This window comes from Anas platyrhynchos, chromosome 4, assembly GCF_047663525.1.
Source record: "Anas platyrhynchos isolate ZD024472 breed Pekin duck chromosome 4, IASCAAS_PekinDuck_T2T, whole genome shotgun sequence".
NCBI classification, from domain to species: Eukaryota; Metazoa; Chordata; class Aves; order Anseriformes; family Anatidae; genus Anas; species Anas platyrhynchos.
Genome location: NC_092590.1, coordinates 76,724,645 through 76,740,453, shown reverse-complemented (window position 1 = coordinate 76,740,453; position 15,809 = coordinate 76,724,645). Strand labels below are relative to the sequence as shown.

Genomic DNA, 15,809 nt, shown 5'->3' with positions numbered 1-15,809 from the left:
TTTGCTGTGGAGGAAATAGAAGTGCCATTCAGTAGGAATTGGCTCGCCAGCTTTGCCAGCTGCTGGATGACTAGCATCTCTCATGGGTCAGCTTCTCTGTGGGAACAGGGAGCACCGCTCTGTTCTTCGCTGTGGCTTCTCTTTGGCTTTGAAGAGGCACGGCCCCGGTAGGAGACAGCCCCCCATGGCAGGTATTGCTGTGAGGAAATCCTGGCTTCCTCCCCGTCCCCTTCCAGAGAGGCAGCTCCAAGCTGGACCATGAAACTGACCCTATTTCCTCGTCATCTCAGACTCTGTCCGGTCCTGTGGGAGAGGCTGCTCTTTCCAGCCAACACAATCTGCCTCGTTGCCAATTCTTCCCCTTCCAGATATAGCTGGTTTAAACAGGGGGATGGCTCATTTCCCTGAAGTCCTTTAATTTGCAAAGCTCTGCTTCCATCTGTAGGCTTGGTGGAGACCCCATGCCACGGGGTATGAACGAGAGCAGAGCTGCTGCCTCTCCTCCATCAGCACCCAGTGTGGGTGTGCAGGCTGGGGACAGCCATCCTTTGGGCTTGCAGGCTCAGAAATCACATTTCAAATGTAGGAAAACAGCCTGTGGCCATGGGTTGCCTGTTGTCCTACACCGGCAGTCAAATACCACCGAAGTTTCCCCATCTGTGTGCTTTAAGATGCTTTGCGGATATCAGCTACAGATATCAGTATGGGCAGTGATAAGAATGCAAGGTCTGGAAGGAAAAGGCCCACCCACAACCACTGTACACATGAAATGGCAAAGTTTGCACAGTTCCTATTTAATATTTGGTTGAAGCTGGGAAAGCCAGGTCCCATGTTGTTGCTGCTTTTTTTTTTTTTTTTTTTTTCCTCCAGATGTTTTGGCTGTTTGCAGGTGTGAACCTCAGGCAGGCAGATGAATGGTGTACAAACCTTAAAATGCTCGGAGGCGATGTGCAGACACAACTGTTCCCACCCAAAACAATCTTTTTTTTTTAAGACCACCCCTGCCATGCAGCCAGTGTTTGATGGGGACACCGGGGGACACCTGAGCCATTCGGCTCTACCGGGGGATCCTCATTCTCTGTGTTACACATTCCTTCCTATAAACTTTTTCAAAGAGGGACTCTAATTTAATAAAAACGTACTGTTTACAGGGCTGCCTCCTGGAAACAGACTTTTACCATCTATTTGCAGCTGCACGACAGCCATCAAATTCAGAAGCAGGAGAGCCCTGTCACCGGGCAGGCTGTTACGGGGCTCTGAGTGCTGCCTCCTGGCTTGTTAAACCCTAACAAGTTTTTCACTTTCCCCTACTTTTGGGACAGGTCCGTATCATGAAGGTTTGTGCCCTGAGGGTAGTTTTTAGGATATCTATCTTGGAGCAGCCTCGATGGGATCTCTGAGGGTGCTGTGGGTTAATGTTGTGATTTCCAGCACAGTCCTTTACCCAGGTACCAGGCCTGCCCTAAAGCATTACACAGAGATTTATTAGATCCCATTTGACTTTTCGAAGCAATTTGCAGCATGGGGCTGTAGGTTGCAATAAATTTGAGACCGATGCGAGTTTTCTTGGCCTGTGCAAGTTGCTGGATGCTTTCAAGGGACGTCACGTAGTCGTGTTTTGGCAGGTAGGGACGGTGCTTTAGGTCCTGTGGGTTTCTTTCTAGGATGAGTTCTGTTTGTATCCGAGTGTCAGAAAGCTGCAGAAAGTTATTTATTTGTTTATTATTTATATTTATGCTGTGCAGGAATGAGATGGGAAAGCTTGCCCAGGTGGAAGTGTGGCACTTTGGAGAGCCATAATTGGGGCTAACTGGGGAGATTTGGGGAAAGCCGTGCTTCCAGGTTGGCAGGAGGGACCGGAGGCAATTTCGGGAGCCAGATATCATCACTCAGTTGGGATTTGGCTACAGGAGGTGTTTGGGGTGACATTTTTGGGTGACGACAGCGGGGTCGTGCCAGCACGCTGACTCGGGGAGGGCGTTTGCGTTTTGTGTGAGGGCTTGGCCACGCCGGGGTGACACCTGTTAGGGCCAGTTTGGGGCTTTTTGGGGCGGTTTTCCATGATTTGAAACGTGGAGAGGATCACTTTGGGGGCACCACCTGAGGCGGTGAGGCTCCTTTCGCCTCACACCACAGCCGGGGAGCCCGGCGCTCCGTGTGGGGGCGAGAGGAGGAGACGGAGGAGGGAGGAGACGGAGGAGGAGATGGAGGAGGAGGAGGAGGAACGGGGAGGAGAAGGGGGGGATCCTCGAGGCGGAGCCGGGGCGGGCCGAAGGGGAGGCGGCTGGAAAACAGGCCGCCGCTGGTTCTCGCCTCGCAGTGCCAGGAGCCGCCGCCGCCACCGCAGCCGCGCCGGGAGCAGCGACAAGCGGGGAGGGGAGCCAGGCGCTGAGGCGACCGAGGGCGGCCGGCGAGACCCCCGTCCCCTCCGCTCACCGCTGAGAGAGGTACCCGAGCCCCTCCGCCCTCAGCGGGAGGCTCCTCACCGGCCTCGGGGGCTCCCCTTTGGGGTTGGGGCCGCTGCCCGGCCCCGCTGCTCCCCTCCCGGGTGCCGCCTGCTGCCTCCCCTCCGCGGGTAGCCCCCCGCGGCTGAGGTGGCCCCGGAGGGGGACAGAGCACGGCCCCCGGCCTGTTTCACCCCCCCTCTGCTCCCCAAAAAGCCCCCAAAATGTGCTGAGGTGGGCAGGAGGCGGCGAGGGGGGGGCGGCTTTAGCCCTCTTTTGGGGAGGCTGAGGGGAAGCAGGTTGGGGACGCGGAGCTGGGACAAGTGGCAGCGCATCCCTCAGAGGTGTCTTTCTTGTCTTCTTCTTCTTCTTTTCATCTTTCTCTCCCTGTGTGTTTATGTCAGCGGACAGCCTGCACGGGATCCCTGTCGCTCCGTGCCTCTGCTTCCCCTGCCTCGGCGGCTGAGGCGATGACAGGCGAGCGAAGGTTCGGTGGGGAAGGCAGGGCGAGCTGACATCTCGGTGTAAAATCATGAGCCACGAAGGCTCGCAGCCCACCGGTGTGCCGTGTGCCGTCTTTACACGGAGCTGTTACGCTACCGGGGGCAGTCTGTTAAGGTCCGGTGTTTTCGGGCACATCCATCGACGCCTGGGGATCTGTCAGGTCGCTGTGGTGGAGCAGGAATTAGCCCCGGACACGCAGTAGTGAAATGTGTGAAGGCAGTTGTTACCAAACCTGGCCTCAAAACAAAGCTTTTGAGCAGTTGACATCCTTCATCCCAGCAATGCAGCTGCTCTGCTTGATACTCGCTGTCTGAGCACCCCAAAAAATCCCGCCCTTATTCTATAGGCACGCTGCTTCAAAATCAGTTTAAAGTCCAATGTAAAGAGAGGGCTGAGGCCAGCTGTAATTACCCTGCTGTATTAGATGCAAACACCAGCTTTATGTAAAAGCGAAACCGTATGTATCAGCTAATACACATCCACTTCGCGATCCTGCACAAACAGAGTTGTGTCCAGGGCTCTGTCCTCAGCTCACCCTGCTGATCCCTTTTGCCTCAGCCCCTATGACACAGTCGGGTTCCCGGAGTTACGAGGCAGGTTTAGTGGAGGACGCGGAACCAGCCTGCGAGTATTACTGCCTTGTGGAAGAACGCTGTGTGTTTTACAGTCTTTTACAGATGTTGCCTTATTGACTTACTGATAACATTTTGCTCTCCTAGGTCCTTTTCCCTTTTCAAACTGTTAGCCGAACATGAGCTAATCTTTTGCAGCACTCCTGTGGAACAGATGTGTGGTGCTTTTCAGTGAGTAGCAAGGTTCATAGTTTCGGCTGGTTTAGCCTCTAAGAAGACAAAACCTGATTTTTCCCTTGTCCCCCTGTTTGCCCTTTGTGGAGTAGGAAACAGATACAGACAAATACTGAGCTGGCAAAAAAATAAGGACAGTCTTCGGTCTGACTTAGTGCCTGGATCCGAATCATTGCATCGCTGCTCAAGTATTTACATGGGCATCTTCAGGGTCAGAAGAGCAACGAGCTGGTATTTTGGCCCAACTGTGTGTGGAAATTGCCTGGAGATCTGGGTCTTTAAGTCCCAAAAATGGCAGCTGATCTTGGGCACTGTTGTCTTTTATAATCCTTCTGAATCCTTGGGCTCAGCAGAGCCCAAGCGGTACTATTTTGTGCCATGCTTTCTTGAAATGGTGGGGTGTGTTGCTGGAGCACCAGAAACACACAGCATGTGTCCTGGGAGCCCCTGCCCTCGTCTCTTCTGCTGCTGAAAGCAGTCCTGGGTAACCCTCTGTGGTTTTCACTTGAAGGGCTGTGCCTCTTCCAAAAAAATCTCTGCTGTGTCTTTCCCACCAAGATGTGTCAGAGAGCTGTCACAAGCTGACTGTGGAGTATTTGCAACACATCTTTTCCTGTGGTGGTGAAATCTCAGGCAACCTGGTGGGCATGGAGAAGTTGAGGCAGAGTTTGAAAAGTTACATCCTCATAAGCAGAAGGATGCAGCTTATGGGCTCCCTACAGGACACTTTGGTCTAAAAGGTATGGATCCCGCTCTTAATACTCGTGTCCACCTCAGCCTCCACTGCTGGTAGCATGATTTTGGGTTTTTGCAACGTGTAGTAGGCTCCTGCCTTTGAAATCTGGAGGGGTATTCCTACACGTCGTGTGTTCCTGCTGCTTACTGTGAAAGTGGAGCAGCATTTCCTTTAAACCCCGGGGACTGGGTTATAGTGCTTCATGGTTTTTGTGACTGTCTTCCCAGAGAAAAATAATCCCTTCTAATGAAATCTAAGGCTCTCCATTTAATTTCCTGCTGGCCCAAACGAAGGTCTAAGGAGAATGGCAACGCTGACTTCTGAAGTATGTAGATTTACTTTGTGAGATTGGGTTGTACTGAGAAGAAACAGAAATTATTTTCTCTGTGCCTTTGACAAGTATTAAAATACAGCCCGTTGTATTTCACAACTCTAACTGCTGTCTCCTTCTCTCAGTAACCATAATTAACCGACCAGAAAATGGAAAAATGTAGAAATACCCTTTCCCAGTGGCTACAAGCATCAGTCCTGTCTAGAAGTTAATGAAGTCAAGCCTATGAAAATTAAATAACTGAGTTGTTTGCTTCTGTTGGTAAGCTAAAAAGTTGTGTCAGAGTGGTAAATAATGAAGAAGTACAAAGGCTACCTCTTGGAAATGAAGCGGGTGGCGATGAATTTGAACTCTTTGTTCTCAAGAAAGTGGCTGAACTGTCTGGATAAAGGGTCTATCCTGCTCTGCGTTGGTGCAGAAATGAATCTGTAGGGTGGGAGGATGATGGCAACCCACCACGTAGTCTCCTGGTGAGCGAGGTGGGAGCTGGTTTTCGAATCCCCTTGCACAGTCAGCGTGCTGGCTGCTCTGCAATGAGGGGGCAGGAGCGTAGCCACAAATCAACAAACGCAAGCGAGCCCTCGTGTTGTGGGCTCCCGAGAAGTCAGCTGCCTAACGAGTTGTGGCATCCCCAAACGGCGTGCCATTTCCACAGCGTGTCCTCACGTTCCTGCTGAGGGCGCGTGGAAGTTCTGAGTCGCTTTGATGATGCACCCAGTTATCCTCTGCTCTCATCGAGGAGCTGGCTTCGATGCGTCCAGGTATTCCTTGCTCTGCGCAAAGGGCACGCTGGGGTACGCGCAGCTGGGGTTACAAATCTTTGCTTTTTTGAAATCTGTTGTTTAGGTGGTTCCTTTTATTTTAAGAATAAATTCCAGAAATGCTGTGGGTGGGAGTGTGAGCTACTTAGAAAATCAAACTTCGAAAATCAAACTTCCTGGGGACTCGGCTGAGCACCAGTGCTCGGCTGAGCCCGTGTGGTTCAGCTCCTCCCTGTTACCTCCCGAGGATCCGCTGCAACCTGTAATAAAGCCTCCTGAGGTTTAACCTGCCACATGCAGTTGTCTTTCCTGGAGCAGGCTATCGTCAGTGTGGTTTTAGCAGTCTTCTTCTTCAGCTGTGTGAGGTGCGTGCTTTTTTAAGGAGTTCATGGCAATGTTCTTCACCTTCACCTGACCAGAGCACACTCATCACGTCGCCAAAACGCCCGGCTGTGCCACCAGGGTTTGGCTGAGCTCTCCGGTCATCGTTTGGGAAGAAAAGGCATCGGGTACAGGAGCCAGCACTCATGAGGAACCCTGGGGTAGGACTGCAGGCTGGAGGGACAGAGCTGGTGTTGGGGCAGTGCTTTGCTGCCCACCCTGGCTGCAGAGAACACAGCAGGCAGGGGTTTTGCAGGATGAACCTGGCCCTAACGTGATGCAGATGCATGGTGTGTGTAGAAACACAGAGTATCTTGAGTCAGAAGGGGTCCACAAGGATCATCGAGTCCAATGCCTGATGTACCGGTGACTTTTTTTCCTCTGGAGATCTTTAAATTCAGTGGATTTTTAAAAAGTGGTGTTTCTTAGGTGAACTTCAATTAAGCCTTTTGGTTTAAGTGCAGTTCTGTGCCGCTGGAGTTTTTCTTTTATGACTTCTTCGGGCCAGAGACGCGGAGGTTGTAAGGATGGAAGCAGCGGGGAGTTCTGGCACTGAGGAAGGCTGCCGTGAAGGTGGTGAAACGAGCAGGAACAAACAGCAAGAGGGGATCAAAACACCTTTCCCAGCTCCTCACGCTGGAGTTTGATCCCCGAGCTGTTGCAGAGCGGTTCTCTGCGACTGCGCCGCTCTTTAAGATTTTCTGCAAGTCCAGGGAAAACAACACGCCTATTGTTAGTGCTCTCGGATCCCTCCAAATTGTGGTGTCTGGGAACTTGCCGGGTCTGAGCGAGACAGACCTCGCAGCCCTGGAGTAGGGATTTGCACAGAGCTTCGGTTGTCGCATGCTCTGTCTTCAGGGCCTTCGCCCACGTCGTCCTCGGAGGTGATTTGCAGCTCACTTTTGGGAGCAGGAGGTCGCAGCTGGAGGCCACGGAGCAGGTCGGTGGCAGGCTGGAGGTTGCAGTCAGCCAGGCAGATTCGCCGCTGTGGGAAGTCCAGAGAGCTGAACTGACGTAAATAAAGCTGATTTCAGGAGTCTTTGGTTGAAAAAAAACCCAAACATTTATTTAATAGCTCTTGAAAGAACTGCAAAGTCTTTCTAATGGCTTGAAACTTTCGTTCAGATCTTTTTTTTTAAACCCACTGAGCTCAAAGGCAGGAACTACCTGTTAAGAAGTCAGAAAATGTTTGTTCTCCGGGCTGATGAAATAGAGAGGTAGGTTGGTTCTGAACAATGGGTAGTTATTTATTCTTTTCTTCATAGCTCATTATTCAGCATAATGGTGGATTTTTTTATTTTTTTTTTAAAGCGTGCTCTCCAGATTTAGCTGAATGGCATTTAACAGCGTAGGTTGCTGGCATGCTTGGAATGACTCAAATATTGGACAGGATATGATGATGTTTGCACACTTTGAGGAGAGAAAAGGAAGAAAAAGCTTTGGTGTGGATCATTTCCGTTGTGAAATACCTGCTCAAGTATCCAGAAAACACCTTGCTGGAAGCTAGGCAGGGAGTCCCGGCCTATCCCTAAGCTGGCTGTTGCATAGAAAGGAGTGTTTGCTTTGCCTTTATAACCACCTCTGTTCAATTTAATCCATTCTGCAGGGGCACGTGGGGAATGCTGGAGTGCCAGGCTTTTCCTCCAGACCTCATCCAGGTGTAACTTCCTCATGTTTCTGCTGGACACACAGCCACTGATTCTGAAACGGAACTCAAAATTCCCCAGTCCCACGGGCGTGCGTGTTCCAGGATGTAGGTGTAACCTCCTGCTTTGATCTCCTATCTTCTTCGAACAGGATTTTCTTTTTTTGGCCACGGTCACAGTTGTGGTCCCAGAGGACCCTGCCAGGAAGACGTGCATCATTAAAGTGTCTGCCGAGCCTTTGGTTGAACTCCCGACAAGCGCAGACCCTGTCGACAAGTTGCTGGAAGGAGCCCGATTTTGCAAGACGCTGGCACTTGAGCAGTGAAACTGCATCGAGATATTTTCACTGCGCTGTCCTATCTCTGCCTGCTTATTTCCTCTCTTGCACAAGTGCTCTCCACCCCCGGCGGGGCACGGTCTCACGGCTGGCTTCCAGAAATTGAAGGCTGGTGAAGGGCTTGGTCCTCTTCTTGCTTGTCTGCTGCTGTGACCGTGGATGAGAGATCCCGAGCAGGGAGCCCACCCCACTGACAAAGCCTTGTACGCCCCCCTGCCTCGCTGCTGAAGCTGATAGCTCCAGCTCTAACCCTGAGATAAAGGTCAGCGCTTTGGGGCTTGCCGTTTACAGTCTGCTGCCCGGATTGTCTGATCTCCCAGAACACTATGTGCCATTAATTAACGCTTGCAGAAACACAGTGCTTCCAGTAATGCAGCAGACTAAATTAAACCTCTCTTTTATAGTCGTGGGGAGCTCGCACCATTGCTCCGGTGATACAACAGCATCTGGTGCCTCTGCCTGGGCTTGGAAGAGAACCTGTGTGTGACAAGGGGCTTCGGAGCACGGGGTTGTTGCTCTTTTTTGTCCCCTGGGGTGGGATCCACGTGCGGCGTGGCAGGACGATGGGAGAGGGTCTGGAGTTTTGGTGAGAGCACTGCCTAAAACCAGCTTTGCTCTCAGCAGCTGGCTGCTGGGCTAAGCTGGAAGGAAGTACTGGAGGTCGAAGATCTTGGGGAGGACCAAAAGGAAAGTGCTAAGTAGGTGTTTCTGTGTGGAAAGGTGAGGCAGGTGGGGTTTCTCATGCCAGGCTCCCAGCCGAGCACAGGGACTGGCAGTGCTGGAGGGGAGAGGAGTCTGTAACGCCAAGCAGGTGATCTGTGAGGGTTTTTTGTTGTTAGAAGCACAGACGTTTTGCTCCCAGCTTCCTGAAACATGAAAGGGATCCGGTCCTGAAGATAACTCTGAAAATATTCCAGAGGAAGAGGAGGAACAGCAGAACGACCTAAGGAAAAAAAAAAAAGAGCGCTCCTCTGACTGCAGGGAGAAGTGTGAAGGAGGCAAAACGGGAGGAAAAAATGCAGATGGGCTCGTGGTAACAAGCGTCCCCGTGCTGTGAGATGCAGGAGAGGCACTCAGCTGCGAGCTGTCTCGCTGGGAGGGCTGTGCTGGGCAGCTCCTCTGCACACACGTGTCCTGGAGGAGCCGGTGGCGTGTGCTCTCTCCGTGCCGTTCCTCCAGGAACGGAGCGAGAGGTTAGCACGTGGGAACGGGCAGCTGCTGCTCGCAGCACCTCTCATTTCTCTGGCATACCCGACGGGGATGTTAGGAAATAATTCGGAGAGCTCTCCTGCTCTGGGGCTGCTGCTGTGTGCTGCTGTCGTATTTCTGGTACGAGCGAAGAGCCGCAGGGCCGGAAGGGCCCTTAATAAATTGTCTAATCTGACCTTCTGCCCCAGGGCTGGGTCACATCTAGCTAAACTTTCCCAGCAGATGTTTGTCCAACACAGTTCTTAAAAGCCTCCCGTGATGGGTTTTCCCCATCCTCCCTGGGCGATCCTGTGAAGTCCTTCATTGTTCTTGCCGTTACTGAGATTTTCCTAGTTTCTGCTTCTTTTCGCTGACCTTTTGTTGTTGCCCTTTCTGTTTTTGTACAGCGAGCGTTGCTCAGTCGCCTCCTTGCAGATCTGTGGCCGGGCTGTGGCTGCCTCTTGCCTGCAGTGCTGCATCTGGCACCTGCCAGGCACACGTGGCTCTCACATGCAGACTTCAGGACACGATGGATTCCTTCGTTTTCGTTCTGGCAGATGCACAGATAACACGTTTTGTCCTGAAAGCTTTCCTTAACGGGTTTACATCTCTCCCACCCACTGTAAAAACAGGGCGCATGCTTTTCTAGCACATAAGTTTCCCAGGGAAAAGATCCCTGGGATGTTCACCAGCTGGCCCAGAACAGCGCCTCTCCATCGGAGGGTGAAGGTCCTTGCCAGCTGCTATCACCAAGGCTTTCCCCACGATGAGGAGTTTGCAGTTTGGGCAACGGGGCTCTCCTGATCCTGACCTCCCCGCTCTAGTTCACGAGTGACCTTCTGTGCTCGCAGCCTGCTGTGGTTACACACAGTACATCTGATCTGTAGGTACTGTCTCTTTGTTTCTGTGAAGGTTTTTCTTGCATTTGCAGAGCTGTTTACGGGTGGCTCTGCAGGTGGTTCTGAGAGGAGAGGTAATACTCAAACGGAAAGCAGGACAGAAAATACAGGGGATAAGCGTTAGAAGCATTCCTTACAAAGGTAAGCTGGGTAATGTCAGCCACAATTAAAGGAGCCATCAGGCATCTGCCTGAAAGTTGCTTGATAATTATAATTTTAGGGAAATGATTCCGAGTGGCTGTTGTGTGACAGAGCCAGACATCGTGGTCGTTTTGGGTGAAGTGAATTTGGGTCTTGCTGCTCGCAGGTGGGCAGATGTTGACACTACACAAAGCACTGGAGTTTGCGTTCCTTGGCCTTGCAGTACACCAGAGCTGTATTTCTTTTGTCAGGTTTTATAGGGTTTGTTTTTCAGGATACTCAGAGGAAAGTACTGGTTTCATCTGAACTGTGTCTTAACTGCTTCACTTTGTGGAGTGCTTCACTTTTTGGGGGGAGCAAATAACTTACCTGTGTGTATTGTTGCAGGCATCTTCCCTAGATCCTTTAACACCTCTTACACTTTTCAGTGGGAGAGAGTAGGAGGCATGTAAAAAAGGGATGTCTACGTACAGGGAGCCTTCGTCCTGAGACACCTGAAGATGCTAACACCAAAATGAAGGCTGGTTTGGACAGGTCTGAAATCCCTCTTGGCATCAACTCACGTTTATTGCAGTAGAAAGAGCAGGTAGGGAGGAGTAGTCTTGATTTTTTTTTTTGTTTAAACCATCACTACATTCCTTTTTTGAACTCCCCCCTGTTTTCTTGCAGAGCTTTTGTAGAATAACTCCTGTAATGTGATTCTCCAGTGTCTCTTGTTCTGTTTCAAAGAGCAGTGATAGCTCTAGTGTTTTCTTTCCTGCTCTTTTTCTCCCTTAATTACAGATAAAGAGAACTTCAATCATGTGGAAAGTATTTTATTAACAGCTTTTGAGTCTAAAGCACTTGTTAACAGTGAGCAGGTGTACGGTGCTGTAGGCTGTTGTGCAGAATCCCATGCTCCGCGTTTCTTCATAACAATTTTTTAGAGTTTTAGAATAAAGTTCTTGGGGAGTGCAGCTAAATGGGATGGTGCCCCAGACGCAGGCTCCTTGGTGCCACTTCCCTGAGCTCCTGCCTACTCCTGTTCCTGGTACGGAGCAATACGGGGCTGGCTTTCATCACTGCAGGGACACACCAATTCCTATTCACCTTACTGCCCGCCAGGATCCCAACGTGCTTTTGGAAGAGCCAGTATGTTCCCAGTGTGTGTTGACAATGGGTTTTCTCCATCCCAGGTGCAGGACTTGATATTTGTATTTCTCAGCTCTATAAGGTTTCCTTCAACCCCTTTCTCCAGCTGGCTGGGCAGTCCTGCCCTCCGCTGTATTTACTCCAGTGTGGTGTTGTCCCTTTGAGCTCAGTTCTCCAACCAAATTTTAACCACCTTGTATTCCACCCACACCACCTGTATCTTCCCAATTTGTGGGGACAGGTTAAGTGTCTCTAGGACAGCCGTTCTTTTCAAGATCTGCTAAAGAGAGAGATGCTTAAAAAGTGGAAAAATTGTGTTCAAATTAACCTATGTGGGGCTTTTCTATGTGGAAAGGAAAAAAAGCTGAAAGTTTATGGGAATCTTAGAAATACTTCTTGATCTCTTTTTCTTCGTTGATAAGCCAACGGTCTCTTGTTAGTTCCATCCCGATAGCTTATTTTTAAGTAGTGATTAAAACGAGTGTCCAACCTGGAAGAGCCAAACCGAATTTTTCCTGCTGGATGTCGGAAGAAGGAGGCTTCCTTCAGACAGTGACCTGCCTGCTTGCCTGGGCTGGTCTGTCCTTTAGAACATACCTGGCTTAAATGGATCCAGCTTTATCTCATACCTGGTGTTTTTTAATTTCTGTGACTTCTTGTTGTCCTCCCCAAGATTCTTTCCAATCTCCTTTTAAAAAGCAACAAACATATCAGTCTCACAGCAGTGAGCAAGTAAGGGCAAAGCCATGCAGGTAGAGCTGACTGCTTTTCACGGATCATCACTGCAGGCTGAAGGTTGCCTTAATGCAGCTCTGAAACCTTGTTGAATGTCACAATTATACCGTGACCCTCAAAACTGCAGAGCCTTTTCTGGAGTTTTGCTACCCAAGAAGTTGCTCCCCCTTGTTGCATCTGTACCTGTGGTTTCTCTTAAGCATTTCCTCTTGTTGATGTTGGACCAGTGTGTCAAAAGCGTTTGGAAATCTGAACCTGTACCCCATCATGCTTGCAGATCCTCCCAGCTCTGAATCATCTCTCGGTTTTATGTCCGTGCATTCCAGTCTATCAACCAGATTGGTAATGAAAATATTGCACAGCTCTTCTGCCTGGCTGGACCCGCTTTCCAGTGCCCTCCCAGTTAGATATGAAACCCTTGATAATTACGCTCTGAGAACTATGTTGTCAGGCAGCCATTTTATCATGATTGCATCTAGTTCATGTTTTCTTAGCTGGATCTTTCGGGAATGTCATGTGGAACGGTGTCAGAGTTAATAAAGATTGCGTATCCGAATATCCTTATCGCTTCTGCACAGGCACACAATTTTTTCCTGCTGATGTATGTATCCTTTATTATTCCATAGATTTGGGAAGATAAAAGGGGCCTTACAGGTGGTGAGATTTGCCCTCGTCCCCACTAAAAGCTGAAATGTGTGAGCCGTGCCAGATTTATCAGGACTTTCATAACGGGACAGTTGCCATATGACAGCTCCAGGAGATCAAGAGGAAACAATCGTGATGTGTTTATGGGTCCCAAACAAAATAAAACAATTACCTGAATCCAGCCTTCAAAGCAGCCTTTGAACGAACCCCAACCCTCTTTCTGCAGGGGCTGGAAAAATAAAGAACGTGTCTAATCTGTACCAGCTATCAGCCAACTGTTATCTGTGCCTACGTGCTGTTACTCAGATCTCGTTAGCCGTCTAATTGGATAATAGGCAGTACACTTCACAACTACATAAGTATATTAAGCTTAATCTGCTTTGGAGCTGGGAGGGGAAGATATGCTTGGTGACAAATGGACACAAGAGGCTGGACAGGGGTGGAAATGTGGCTCTCTGTGCCCATCACTTCGTTTTCGGGAGCTTTATGGGGCAGAGGCTCTGTGGTTTTAGCCTTTACATTAATATTTGAGTCCCACAGCAGAGCTGCAACACTTTCAAACTTTGCCCATGTTAGCTGGGCAGCTTCACGTTGAAAAGCAGGGTTGCTCTAGCTGTTAAATCCCTGTCAGAGGTGTCTTAATAACGCATGAAGGATGATTTCATCTCTGATTTTAAATCCAACATGCCGTAACAGAGACACATCCTATGCGTGCATGGCACACCTGGGCTTTGCAGCAGGTTCCTCGTCCTAAAAATTATTCCAGCATTTGAAGGAGATGCAGAATGGACAGAAAGCTTTCATGCCCAGTTCTATAAATGGAAAACTCTGCTATTATGGAAATACTTTTCCCTTTCCTTCCCGAGAAGGCGCAGTTACTGCCTTCACCTGCTTTAAAACTTCTGAAGTGGATCGACTCTTTTCAAAGGCATGGCTAAAGCAGCCAGACTCTTGTAAAAGATGCGTGTTTATATTTTCCCAGCAGCTAGCTTATTTGTTGAAGGACGGGCGGATATGAGCACATTTCATCAGTTGTTACCACCTAGTCCATATTCCCAGGAGAAGGTATTTGCAGGGGACATGTCAGGGTACAGAAGGCGCAGCCACCAAGGGGATCTTTATCTCAAGGGACTGGGAAAACGACTGTGTGAAACATGCACTGTGAAAATGTTTTCTGGCTTCCCTTGGGATGGATTGAGAGTTTTGACACAAGGCTCCAGTTAAGCCCGGCTTCTGTCCCTGTATCTCGAGCGAGGTGCCTGGGGCTTTTCATTTATAGCCTGCTTGCCTCATCGAAGAAGCATCTTCAGCTTTTCATGCTGTCTGACATCCATCGGTAGTAGGCAGAGAAGATGGAACTAAACCTCTTTTTCATTGTCTTGAGCAAATCTAAACCCTCTGAAGTGTGTTTATCACCCAGCAGCTCAATCACCAGCTGGGCCGAGTAGCTGGTGGTTCATTTATCGGAGAGGTCTGGAGGACTCTGTGATGCTTTCTGTCTTGACATCCGTGTTGTTTTTGGCCAGCAAGAGTTAAGAGTTCAGCACTTATCCGCGTGAGGAAACTGCTCCCCTGTCAAGTAGGATGTGAATTGCGAGCATACTGGCTATCCTGTGGAAAATGTTATTACATAACAAAAACCGTAAATTGCCTTTATTTTGGATGAAGGGGAGAGATTGTACAGGAGTTGCTCGGCTCCATTTCTGTGCAGCCAGGCTCCCAAGCCACCAGTTTTTTGGATGAACGAGGGAATTGCTGTTGACTGCAGAAATGTTTGATAGTTATCCACACCTGATATAGTGCCTGAATTAAGAGCATGGACAGCAGGGAAAATGTTTTATTATTATTATCATTATTTTTTCTTTTTTTTTTCCAGAGTAATTCACATCCTAGCATCTAAATGACTTGGAAAGGCTCCAGAGACAGTCCAGGTCCTTGCTTTGACCCCATAGAAACCCATCCTAGCAAGGCAGTGGTGGTAGGTAGCTACAGGTGACTGTTCCCTTGCTGCATGCCTGGGATGAGTTTCAGGCTGAGGCATCCAGAAGAGGTGAGTTAGGGTGATCTGTTGGAGATGGCCTCCCCAAAGTGTCAAATGAGGTTGGGATAACAACATCCACTGATCATCCTTTTCTTCCCCATCCTTATCTGCTGTGCACTGCAGTAAACTCCCATTCCCAATCCATCACCAACTTTGAGTTGGGCTTGACGTCAACCTTCACTTATTAAAGGGTGAAGAATGTGCCATCGTGTGCAGTTGATAAGGGAATTCCGAAACGAACCTGGATATTAAGCTGTCAATGACCTTCTTTTCCCTTCAGCTTTAGGTGGAAAAAAATTAATGGCATAGGCATTTTCCTCCTCCTGTGTGGGCAGTCTCTAGACATGCCCTGCACTTTCAGAGCTGTTTCTCAAGCCCCAAACAAGCCTTTTGGCGGTCCTGCCTGCTGCAGTTCAAGCCCACGTGCAGTAACTTGTCCATCAAAAGCCGAACACCTCCTCGGATGGTCATTAGTGTCTTCTGTACAAAATGTTTCAGACCCCAAACCTGACACGTGACGGTGTGTGCTTTCAAGGAGATGAGGTTTTGAGGTTTGTGATGCTTCTTAGTTCTTGGGGGGCTTCAGCACTATTTTAAATTTCCTGAGCCCAGGTCATCGAACATCTTGTGTCTAGAGTCAAGGCCTGGGCTGTGACGGACAGGTCCCTGGAAAGCTGTGCAAAGATCCTCCTGTCTCTCAAAAACAGCGGCCTCGATTTCAGAAAGGGACATTGTGAGCGAGGAGAACAACTTTCAGATCACATGTACCCAGCAAGTACTTTTCTTTCGCTAGGAAGACTTGTTGGAGAATGTTAATTGAGGCCCTTTTTAAAAGAAGGAGCCTTTGCTTCCTTCCCAAGTTTTCAAAACAAATTTTCCAAATACAGAGCCTATGTTTCATTCAAGTGTAAATCCTTTCTCTTTAACCTGGAAGTTATCCCAGAAAAAAAAAAAACACCATCCATTCACTGCAAGACAGACCCTCGTGGTTGCGGTGGAAAAAATGAAGTGGATCAAATTGTCCAAACAGGAAGGCAATTAAGAAAAGACTTTGCTCAGTGAGTTTAAATGGTCTTCCTACAA

The 15,809-nt window shown here is 49.3% G+C and overlaps 1 protein-coding gene across 1 annotated transcript in view; it reads left to right on the top strand.

Moving 5' to 3' along the window:
• The first annotated feature begins 2,253 nt into the window (after nucleotides 1-2,253).
• The window catches only part of SMOX (spermine oxidase), a 47,213-nt gene continuing 33,657 nt past the window's right edge, over nucleotides 2,254-15,809 (top strand). The window contains exon 1 of the mRNA XM_027455818.3: nucleotides 2,254-2,447. The gene's annotated coding sequence lies outside the window, so the exon portion shown is untranslated. The remainder of the gene's footprint in view (nucleotides 2,448-15,809) is intronic.